The 13,315-nt window shown below is 40.0% G+C and overlaps 1 long non-coding RNA gene across 1 annotated transcript; it reads right to left on the reverse strand.

Annotated features, from left to right (window-relative positions):
• Positions 1–8,018: 8,018 nt before the first annotated feature.
• On the reverse strand, positions 8,019–11,419 carry LOC125306837. The gene is made up of 5 exons (XR_007195607.1): positions 11,176–11,419; positions 10,689–10,747; positions 10,400–10,466; positions 9,946–10,112; positions 8,019–8,255 (listed from the first exon to the last, which is right to left on the reverse strand). It is a non-coding gene; the product is annotated as an uncharacterized LOC125306837 (long non-coding RNA).
• Positions 11,420–13,315: the final 1,896 nt, after the last annotated feature.

Genomic DNA, 13,315 nt, shown 5'->3' on the forward strand with positions numbered 1-13,315 from the left:
TTTAACAACATGGCACACTCAGGAAGATCTAGGGAAATAAATAAAACTGTATTCCACTGTCAGCTGTGTGACTTTGTGGAGCCTTTCACCACAGCAGACATTTAGAATATTGCGATCTATTCTAGCGCTGCCTGGAAGGCACTAGGGTCAGTCAAGGGTTAAGGTTAGGGCAGGTGCCTTGAAGTCAACGGTGGCAGTGCTGCCTTGAACCTTTTGCATGAACATAGGTACTTCTTGTTTTTTCACCCCTGCCCTTCAAGAAGTCTGTGCACACCACTGATTAAGTTGATAATTTAGGCTACTGGGGAGGTTTTCATAAGGGTGTTTACTTGGGGTATTTTTTTTTATTTATTTTTTGGGGGCGGGGGTATTTTATTTCCACATTTTGTGTTCCTCTGGCGCCCGGGCTGCCTGCAAATGTAAATGCAAAACAATTCAAAGTCCTAAACTGAAAACAAATCATGTCTAATGATCCCTTGTTTTCAGGGAGAGCTTTTTTCCTTTGTAACAGTGATTTTTGCTATTTCATTGTTCTGTTGTATTTTTATTTAACTTCATATGGGATGGGCATTTTAAGACTTTTTCCCCTTGAAATTGCACTGTGCCTACTTCAGAGGCCACTGGTTTGGCCTACCATCAAATGCTTGTTTTTTTTAGAAGCTGAGGCCTTGTAGTTTCTTAGGGAACAATCAGAATAACTGTGGGAAGTACTGGCACAGAGGTACAGAGGCTAGAATATTGTAGATATTGTAACAAGTACTTCTGAACTGACCACATTTCAGCCCTCTAGGTCACTTGAGATGACATAGAAACACAACTGAGCCCTAGCGCCAGGTCTTCTGAAGCTGTGTGCAAAAGTAGATCAATATAGAATAAAAAATTAGTGCTTTGGACCATTATTTGCCAAGGTACTGTATGCTCATGCATTTTGTAAAATGCCCTATGGAAACTCCCCATAGGACTTTTGGGTTCCCAAAATGCATACTGACAATAAAAGGCTTACTGTGTGGCAACCTCTTGGTGTAGAAGCATAATCCTGGTCTCAAATGAAAGGTAACACTCAGAGGTTTCTTGTAGACCATTTGGATTGTATGTCAAGGGTTCTGATATAGAATGACTACACAAAATATGAAATAATTACACAAAAATCTAATGAAAACAACATATTCCAATTCTAGGGATTCCTGTGAATATGTCAAGACCCAATATGTGGCATCTACTTATTGCACTGCAGCTGCGGAGGGGGGACATTTTTTATCAAATTTAAGTGAGACATAGTTTGATTAATCTGACAATGTAAAGTCAAATGACAATGACACAATTATGAAATGCTTACATTGATGACACAGTAGTGATACCTACATGCAGAGTTTAAAGTTGAATATCCTTCAAAGTTTCGACTTGCTCAAAGGAGATTGCAGTTTTTCAGAGTACTATTTTGGTTCATCTTTGCCAAGTCCACTCTCCCATGTCTACTGCATGGGCCATTACTGCACCTCTATAGGCGCTCTTGCATGTGTCTCACCTAGGTTAGCCAGATTCAAATCAGCCCCATTTTGGACCAGTAATATAATAGTCTACAATGAGGGTTTATGGCCATTCCTAACAGATCTACTCTGCAGGGGCACTGTCACCTGGTTTAAAGATGTGGTCTGATATGCATGTGGGCATGTTTCAGAACTCAAGCCCCTTGGGTTTGTGAATATGGGACAGGAAGAGCAGGCCATAGGCATGCAGTGCTGCTCTACCAAGGCCTCAGTGCAGAGCTCATTTCTAGGAAATGATGTCAAGTCAAGTCAAGTCAGTTTTATTTTTAAAGTGCATTTAACATGCACATAGTGCAACCCAAAGCGCTCCAACAAACAAGACAAACGATGCCGGATGGAGCGGCGTAGTCGCCAGCGTGCCCATGACATCAAGACATGACAAATACATTTAAAAAATAACAAATACAAAAAATGCTGGACGGAGCGGCGTAGTCGCCAGCGTACCCGTGACACCAAGACATACAAGACAGACAACAAAACAAATAAACAAATAAAAAGTGAAAAAAAAGAAAATATATTTAAAAAGGGGAAAGGTGATGTTACAATTAGTCCAATTTCCAAACCAGCTGAAAATGTCCAAGGGCAATGATGATCCGGGAAAACTGCACAGAGTGTCTTCACAACCGATATGCCAACAAAGTTCTTTAACGTTAGCAAATGATCAACCCGGTGAATTCACTGGCAGTCTGGAGATCACGTTAACGTTAGGCCTTGTAGACTGCAGTCTGGAGATCACTGGAAGCACAGTCTGAAGTAGTGGGCGATCGTGTAGATCCGCAACTCGGTGGACTTCTAACAGCGACCGTCTGTTACTCCGTGAGACTGCAGCTCCTCACCGCTAGGCTAACGTTAGTCTGCAGTTGGCATGGCAGCTCGCAGGTCAGCAACAGCTCGGCGGCCACGGCAGATCTTTCGCAGAGTAGCTAGCCTAGGTCCAGCTGTCCTGAGAGATCCCCACCGTTCACGACCAGACAGTGAAGTGCACCGCAGGTCACGGATGGATGGAAGGGTGTCCGATGCCCAGCTGAAGGGCAAAAGCTAGCCATAGCAAGCTCCCAATGGACAAACGTCAACGACGTTTCAGCTGACTTAGAAGCAGTAAAAAGGACTAAGAATAACACGAAAACTATCAAAAATAACGTAAATAAATAGGGAAAACATTTAACTAGACAAACCAATACAAAAAAATAAACATGACATTACATAAAATTACGAACATTACATAAAAACAAACAAAAACATGATGCCAGACGGAGCGGCGTGTCTCGCCAGCGTCCCCGTAACCCCGCCCCGTAATGTGACCACAGGATGTAAAGAAAACAACACAGAGAGGCCTGCAGGACACAGTCACCTTCTTTGAACATGTGACCTTGAAAAGATGAAAAAACTGGCCCAAAGGGAATTTGTCTTGCATTCAAGGTAGTCACATACCTTATGCCCATTATTTTTCACAACAGAGATAAACAGAATGAATGAATTAGCGTCATATGAGACACTGAACTGTGAGAGGTCTTCAAAAGAAGATAAAAAAAACAGCTTGAAATAGATATGGTAATGTGGGTGGTTAAAGCTTCCATTGTGGTTTATATCAAAACACACAAAAAAAGGGTGATATTTCCACGTCATTGCACGTGATCATGAATAGCACCACCCAGCACATCTCTCATTTCTTTCTGGGTGCAGTAATCACACAGTGCGATTTTGATACTGATCAACTACAGTACAGTAAGTGAGTGCAGGTAAGAAAAAGCATTTTGTGATGGATCTCAGATGATTTCCTAAATAACTTCCTAAATAACATGAGCGGTCGTATGAAGTATTTAATCGCTTATAAATATTTTGGTTTCAGGTTGTACAAGTTACATGCACAAATGTATCAAAGCAGCAATATCAAATTGCCCTGATGAAGACCAGTTTGGCTAAAACGCATAGGCATGATTAAGTATCCAAATAAGAAAATATATATTTTTTAATGCATCCTTCTTGAGTGCCTCGGATTTGTCTTAAAATTTTTTTAATTTAATGAATTGTCTTAATTTAATAAATCTGGAATCCCTGCGCTGAAGAGCACCAAAAAGGACTCACACCCATGTAGCACTCCAAATAGACCTGTTTTTTTTCTGACAAAGCAGCAATATATTGGGACAGTTAGGGCCAATAGTGTCTCAATCATTATCACTGTTATTGCAGCGCCTTTTATTGCACTAACTTACATATACATGCAGGACACACCCTTTTCTCCACTTTTCTGAGCATGGGCCTCTTCCTTTAAGTATTTTTTTTTCACTTGCATGGCATTACTAAAGTCTATCAGGGTGCCCTGCATATTGGCAACTAAAGGGGTATCCAGTATGCTGTAGACCCTAAAGGGGTACCCAGTATACTGTAGACTCTAAAGGGGTATCCAGTATGATGTAGACTCTAAAGGGGTACCCAGTATGATGTAGACTCTAAAGGGGTACCCAGTATTTTGAATTATTACACGGCTCTTCAGAGTGCTGCAGAAAGTTCCATTCACATGAATGGGCCTTGCCAACGTTCGGGCCTATGTTAAATCTATATAAATCACCGGCAAAGTATATACTGTAATCACCGCTGTCAATGGCAACGGGTTGATTAATGTCTTTCATATCCCTCCGCAAGCATTCCGTTCACTTATTGCAATGGAATTTCATTGAAAGGGAAAGTAAGCTATACATTATCCCTTACATAACACATAGAACACAGAATCTATGTTGTATTTGCTGTAGTGAGAGTTCTACTTTGTAAGCTAAAATGGTTCTCAATATGATGCTAATTTTATATTGTCAGGTTTCTTTCAGAATTAACCATCCTCAGTACTGTCATTCAAATAAAATGGCTCACCTTTCTGTCTGTGTATATACAGATTAACACAGGAAAGATGATCTTCCCGTACATACTCCTGTTACTGATCATTTATGTATATACAGGTGAGACAATATCTTATACAAAATCTTACTACATTCAATACATGAAACAACTTAAAGTTGTTACCATTGTGAATATGATCAGTAATGTTATTACCTTTTCTTTTGCACCTCAAGTATATAGTCATCACATTAATTAAGAAAAAAGTTTGTTAACAAACAGAACTAAAATGTGTTTTCATACTTTTGTTCCTTGTATGTTCCTTGTGTGTGTGTGTGTGTGTGTGTGTGTGTGTGTGTGTGTGTGTGTGTGTGTGTGTGTGTGCATGTTTGTTTCACCTTCAGATGGAACACCACATCAGTCAGATACCAGATTAATAGCTAAGACTGGAGAGAATGTGACTCTCAAATGCAAAATAAATGTAACATCTGCAGACATTCAATCTATTTTCTGGATTAGGATGAAACAGCCAAAAGACCTCCAATACATCCTGGGAACTTTCCCCTATTCAACAACTTTTGCACAATATGATGGTTTCAGTGAACAACGATTCAAAGCGATAAATGAAAATGGAAAATATAATTTGCAAATTTATGATTTTCAAGATACAGATTCAGGCATTTATTACTGTGGCTATTGTTCAAGAGTTGTTGTAAAGTTTGGCAGTGGGACACTTATGAATTATGAAGGTATTATTATTATTGTTGTTGTTGTTGTTTGTTGTTGTTGTTGTTGTTGTAGTTAAGGTTGTTGTGGTTGTTGTTGATTATGGTGTTACTTTTCAGAAAGTGAATCAAGGCTTCAAGACAGCACAGACAACACCCCAGCTTGTGAAATCACTGAAAAAGGTGAATACTATTTCTGACACTTTAATTGCTTACTTTACTGTATATCATGATGAAAAGTTATCACCTTTTATTTCCAAGGAAAATGAAAAACAATATGTTGTGTATTCTTATTTAACATGATATGGAGTTTACATTAATAAATACTGCCATTTGGAATGAAACAACGATTGGCAGAAAAAGCATAAGAGTAATTCCAAAGACAAGTCTTTGCATCGCACAGACTAAACATTGAGGGGGAAAAAGGTTTTGAAGAAAATATGTTTGATAAGCCATTTCCATTTGTAATAGCTGTAGTTGTATTTGTATAGGACTAATATAATATATATACACAAGACAAGTAAGACAAGTATTTGGATAGCACAGAATGGAATTACTGTAGCTGTATTTGCAGAAGACATATTTTTAAAGTGTCTCCTTCATGTTTGTATTTTGCCATTTCTAGAGACCCTGATGGGTTATGTGGTTGGGTTGGGAGTGGCATTAAGTGTGTGTGTTGCTGTGATGGCATTCCTTATTGCTTCCCGATTGAGAAGACCTTCATGTGAACACTGCAAAGGTAAGTACTCTTCATCCATTGCCTATGTAAAGGTAAGAGGCCATTTTCTTATCAAATTTATATGTGCATGTTTGTTTGTTTAACAGAGAGAGCTCAAAAACAAATGCACTGTAACAAGTCTGTGGTGGAGGAAACTCAGGTAATTCAAATAACTATTTGTAAAAATAAATGTAATATGGCAGGGTTTTTAAAGACCAACGAAAATAAAAGGCTTCGGATACAGTATCATGCTACATTTCATCACCTTGCAAAGTGTCAAAATGCCTCAGAAGCACTGAGTTGTACTCTATAAAATCATATTCTGCTTTGGATTTTTCAAAAAGAATAATAAGGCGGAAAGCATTTATGTATGGCTTTATGCATGTGGTATGTACGCACCAGTCAAGTTAAGTGCTGACAAATAAAATCATATGAGTACCTATGATATAGGCACTATGATATAGGCATTCTAATACATCTACTTTATGTTTTTGTGTTGCCAGATGCATTTGGATGATGTGATATACACAACGGTGATTTACGACATCAAGGGCCCTATCATGACATTCTAAAGTGCATCATCACTCGTCAAAAGTCTATTCAAATTTAGTAGGATGTCCAGTTTACATTGGGAGGGGTTTCATTATCAAAAGTGGAGCGCCTGGCGCAACAAGGTGTTCCTAGGTTTTTTAATCAGTCATATGGGTGTGTTTGGGGCGTAACATCATTTTAAACCAATGAGAATGACATCTGTCATTCCCTTTAACGGCGCAACGCGTGATATGTCAAATAAATGCATCGGTATTTTGGCATTCAACGGCGCATTTGAAGGAGGCAGCTTGTGAGACTGTATGGAATAATCATTCTTAAACCATGCTTTACTAAAACCTAGCATAGCCTTCACACATTTGCACTCGTCTATTATTTGAACTCATTGGCAAAGTGAAACTAACTTCACCAAGGAGTCAGTCAATGACAAGACAGTTATATGCAGTTACTTTCACTATTGACAGACAATGGGTTACCACCGAAAACATAGGCTGGAAAAAGCAACACTTACCAATATTGCTCAAATGACTGAATAAAACAACATTTATCCTGCAGAGGAGTTGCTTATATCTCGTGACGGTGCATCTTCAGCTGTGCTCCATACGTGTCTCTCGCCTCTCCCCTAATCACTTTTAACCGTCATTACCAATTTGCAAATGATGGTGAATAACTACTCATCATGATATGTACAGTATTTCGTAATATCTTTATTCTAATTATGTTTCCCATTGTAATCGTGCAATTTGTAATGCTTTGCATGGATGTGCGCTGGTGTGTGTTCATGAATGATAGAAGGATGGTGAGTGCACCTGCCAATATGACTGTTGACATGCGCTCTTAAAATAGCATATGAACAACTCGCCATTGACTTCTGACCAGGTTTAGGTGGTGTACGATAGTGATTTTTAGACAACGTGCCAGGCCCTTCCCTAGGTTGTTAATTGCCACACCCCTGGGCGCAATGTTTAAAAAAAATAAACATGCAAAATACCAAATTAAACTTTCCGCGGGTGAAAAACGAGTTTTACGCCATGCGCTGGTGCCCAAAATACAGCCCCAAGACTCTTTTGTTGTATCTAGTTCATGCTAATATTCTGTGACATTCCGGTATGTCATGTTGGTATCACTTTAACGTGTGCAATGCAAAAAAAAATTGTGAAATTTACGGTAAATTACTGGCAATTAAGTTGCCAGCTAATACCTGTAGAATTACAGTAATGTCCAGTAATACTGAATTACAATACATTACTGTAAAATAAAAACAGTACCTTACTGTAGTTGTGTTGCGATTTATTGACGTTATTTTACAGTGTTTAACTGAATAAATAATGTATAATACTGTAGTTGTGTTGCGATTTTTTGACGTTATTTTACAGTGTTTAACTGAATAAATAATGTATAATACTGTTTATTATTTACAGCAACAACCTGTGACTGATTTGCTTTACAATACTTTATTGTAAGTTACTGTAAAAAAACTGCATGCTAAAAGTACTGTAAAATTACTGTAAAATGAATGCCAACATGCCTACTTGTTTCTCATTAAATGATAAAACTAATCCCCTGGAGTTAGGCTAATCCATAATGATGACTGAGAAGCTTCAGAGTTAAACTTCAACTTTATTTAGAATGTAGCAAAAGAATGCCATTCATTCAACTCAAACTCAGCATAATTTCACCATTATTCGATCAATAGCCTGGAAATTGAAAGACATTGAAAAAACATTTAGAAAATGAGAGAATGGCTTTGCGAGTGCCTAAAAACCAAGCCAGTCAAAGTCCATGAGCTTGCGTAAAAGAGTGCAGACATTTACATTGATTGTGTGACGTTTTTTCTTTCCACTTGAAGCCTTGGAGCCGGTGTCTGGGTTGATTCCCACAAAGCACCTTCAAAAAAAAAAGGGGAGGGGGGGGAGAGGGGGAAGAGTGGTGGTGAGAGGGTTGGACAAGTAGATAAAATATGCTAAAAGATGAATGATGGAGTGGTGAGCAGTCTCCAGATCCAGATGGTATTTACTCACATACACAGTACATGTAGGCCGCAAGCTACGGGGCCTTACTATGCTGAACATGAATTTGAATGTTAAAGGAGAATTCCGTTGTGATATTGATCTAAAGTGTGTTGAAACATGATACCGAGTGTGAACGTATGTCTCATAGCTCATCTCGGCTTGTCCCCTGCACTCCGAAAGTAATTCAGTGGAAATGCATGGATTCCAGTTGCTGCTACTGGAAGTTACTTTTGAATCTGATCCTTATCATACCTGTTCATTCGTACTCGTCACTTGACTTATGACTAAATTCAAGATGGCGGCGAACAGTAAACTTACTGAAGGTACTGTCTGTATAAATCGTCTTGTAAATAAACTACCAGTGCTTATTCAAAGTTCTCAATGTCTCGTTTTAAATGTCAGGGAAGTCTACCAATGAAGTGTGGAGCTACTTTGAGCCTCGTAAATGGTGTAAAACAGTGATTTATTTGCATGGCTAGGCCGATGCCTGAGGCCCCCCCTTTGAAAACCTGTTGGTAGCATCGGCTAACTAGCGCCAGATTTCGGAGTGCAGGGCACAAGCCGAGATGAGCTATGAGACATACGTTCACACTTGGTATCATGTTTCAACACACTTTAGGTCAATATCACACCAGAATTCTCCTTTCACATTGAACATTTTCGGTTGCAGTACCTGTTTCAGCCCCATTAATAGATTTACATTGGAAATGCATTATAGGAACATGACAGTCCATGACATTGACATAGGGGAAGGTGTGACATCTGTCTTTGCATGTTTCATCACATGTAGAGGGCATACGCTTTCAGAAAATGTATAGTTCGAGTGGTTTAATTGGCTTTTCCTAAAACAAGAGACCAAAATAGTCTTTCTACTTGATTTGCCTGGTGACTCTTGTGAGAAGCTTATACATTTTGGTCTCTATTATTTACATATTGTAACGTTCTGTGCCAATGAAGAGACCGTTTATCATAACCGGGTTTAATGTTGACTGTTGTCGGCCACAGTCACGCCACAAGAACAAGTTTTACACTCACGTATAGGAGCCCAACTCACACACCTCATTGTAATTTTCCTTACTGTTTTTCCCCCCAAAACTACACACATTACCCCCGGAAGGGGGCGGTACCCCAAACCTGGCCCAGGTAACAGAGCCTATCATAACCATACACACATTAGAAACTTAGACCACTGCTTTTAGGAACTTAAGACACGCTACAATATCTATCTTGTGACTAAACATGCAAAGACAGATGTCACACCTTCCTCTATGCCATGGACAGTGATGTTCTTCTAATGTATTAACAATGTATTAAAATAGATTGATTTTCAATGTAAATCTATTCATGGGGCTGAAACAGGTAGTTCAACCCAAAATGTTCAATGTTAACATTCAAATTCATGTTCAGCATGGTCAGACCTTCAAAAAAAAAGTTGGTTCCCTTGGGAGGTGATTGTAAGGCCCCGTAGCTCATGGCCTAATTAAAATTCTAAGAAAATACTTTAAAACAAACACTAGGCTATCACTCAAGAAGCTGTGTCATCATATTTTTCATATTATAATTACCTTTGGATGAATTCAAGGACACATGAAGCCTCCTCTTGGTATTCCAAATTGAAGGTATAGAAGGTTGCAAACAAAGTGGCCAGGCCTGCAGTGAAATTTGAATGTGGAGTCATCACCACCATGTTTTTCGATGGTTAGCATCCATTTGTTGGAAACAAATTTGTTCCCTGAAATGAAACCAAGAACATAAGAAATGTTCTACACACACACAGACAGACACACACACACACACACACACACACACTACCAGTCAAAGGTTTGGGCACACCGATTCATTGGGTCTTTTTCGGACTGCAGAGTACAAACAAAATTGACATCTGCCACATTAAACACCCAGCAAAAGACAAATATCATACATAATACATAATACATTTCCTCTTAAGTTGTATTATGGTCTTATGTTGCCCTTTTCGATTTTTTTACCACTACCAAAAAGCTAAATTGGAACACTTACCTTGAATAACTAATCTTGGAGCATCTGGTAAAGGCAATCTCTCCACGTCTGCAGGAGTGGCTGTTTCCTGAAACAGAAGAATAGCAAAACAAAACATTACACAACTGATTATAGACAAACTAGACACAGACATAGACAATTTCCTGAAAGACCGTGTACAATCAGGAACTCCACAAGTAAATGATGGGGTGATGGGGATAATTTGGGGTATTTTTATGTTGCTTTGTATGTCTACAAAACCCCAATATGCTGTTAAACTCATGCTGACAAAATATACAAAGAAACATACCTTGTTTCAGGATGAACGGAAAGTTGTCACGGCTTCAGGATGAACCATTTAACGTTAATCTGCAAAATAACAAAAACAAACGGTCGTGTTAGAAAGGAATTAACGTTAATGTTAGATCATATGTAGCCTATTATGTTAGAGGTGCTAGTTACCCTATCATTTCGCTAACCTTGGCTAACAACCGAATGCTTCAGTTCGAATCCCGCAATTAAAGGTTTAAAACACTGAAATGCTGACAGTTTTTCTAATATGTTGATCTTTTTTGTTTCAAATATACCATGAGTGCGTGGCTTTCCCATGCTAGCTAGCAGCAAAGACAACTAGAATTTAGCGTCATCGCTAGCTAGCGTAGCCTAACGTTACTTATTGCCCTACAAGCTGGCACTTTATTTTAACGTTAACAGATTTTGTGTTTCCGTGGAAATAGCCCACTACTGCAAACGTTTCAAACGTTTTTGTATGGCTGTGGTCATGAAAATGTACTTACTATTACATCTCTTTGTGAACCGCCGTAGTGTCTTCCTCTTCTACCCACAACGTGTTCGTAGTGCATTTGATTGCAGAAAGCCCACTCGTTCTCATTATCAGTTATCAGAAGTTTAAAATGCAAAAATGCATTGCAAATCATTTGTATTACAATTCAAAACTAAAAAAGACAACATCACTGTATCTTTTGGAGCTTCCTGTATGCAGTTTGCGTTAGGCTGATCTACCCATTTCTACATCCAGCCTCCTCCTAATATGTCACAAACTACACTTACCCCAAACACCACTACAAAGAAAAAAACTGAAGCTAAATATGCATGGGGTAAATTAAGGCGAGACACTACAGGTGAATAGGGTAAAAATTTTAACAAGCAGATATCACTATGAAACTTCCCCAGTTGATTACTTACATTAATATGAGAAAAAAATGTATTACAAGTTTGCTGTAATTTAATGTTTACATATGCAAATTAGGCATTATCTAATTAAATATGCTAATTTGCATACATTTTAAGGCACGCGAAACCTGAGCATTGGATACAGCCAAGTTCAAAATTATGTTTTCTTTGTGTTCACACACACACACACACACACACACACACACACACACACACACACACACACACACACACACACACACACACACACACACACACACACACACACACACACACACACACACACACACACACACACACACACACACACACACACACACACACACACACACACACACACACACACACACACACACACACACACACACACACACACACACACACACACACACACACACACACACACACACACACACACACACACACACACACACACACACACACACACACACACACACACACACACACACACACACACACACACACACACACACACACACACACACACACACACACACACACACACACACACACACACACACACACACACACACACACACACACACACACACACACACACACACACACACACACACACACACACACACACACACACACACACACACACACACACACACACACACACACACACACACACACACACACACACACACACACACACACACACACACACACACACACACACACACACACACACACACACACACACACACACACACACACACACACACACACACACACACACACACACACACACACACACACACACACACACACACACACACACACACACACACACACACACACACACACACACACACACACACACACACACACACACACACACACACACACACACACACACACACACACACACACACACACACACACACACACACACACACACACACACACACACACACACACACACACACACACACACACACACACACACACACACACACACACACACACACACACACACACACACACACACACACACACACACACACACACACACACACACACACACACACACACACACACACACACACACACACACACACACACACACACACACACACACACACACACACACACACACACACACACACACACACACACACACACACACACACACACACACACACACACACACACACACACACACACACACACACACACACACACACACACACACACACACACACACACACACACACACACACACACACACACACACACACACACACACACACACACACACACACACACACACACACACACACACACACACACACACACACACACACACACACACACACACACACACACACACACACACACACACACACACACACACACACACACACACACACACACACACACACACACACACACACACACACACACACACACACACACACACACACACACACACACACACACACACACACACACACACACACACACACACACACACACACACACACACACACACACACACACACACACACACACACACACACACACACACACACACACACACACACACACACACACACACACACACACACACACACACACACACACACACACACACACACACACACACACACACACACACACACACACACACACACACACACACACACACACACACACACACACACACTACACACTGCAAGAAAGATCCATTGCAACGAGCACACGTGAACACAG

The sequence above is a fragment of the Alosa alosa genome, chromosome 14, assembly GCF_017589495.1.
Source record: "Alosa alosa isolate M-15738 ecotype Scorff River chromosome 14, AALO_Geno_1.1, whole genome shotgun sequence".
NCBI lineage: Eukaryota > Metazoa > Chordata > Actinopteri > Clupeiformes > Clupeidae > Alosa > Alosa alosa.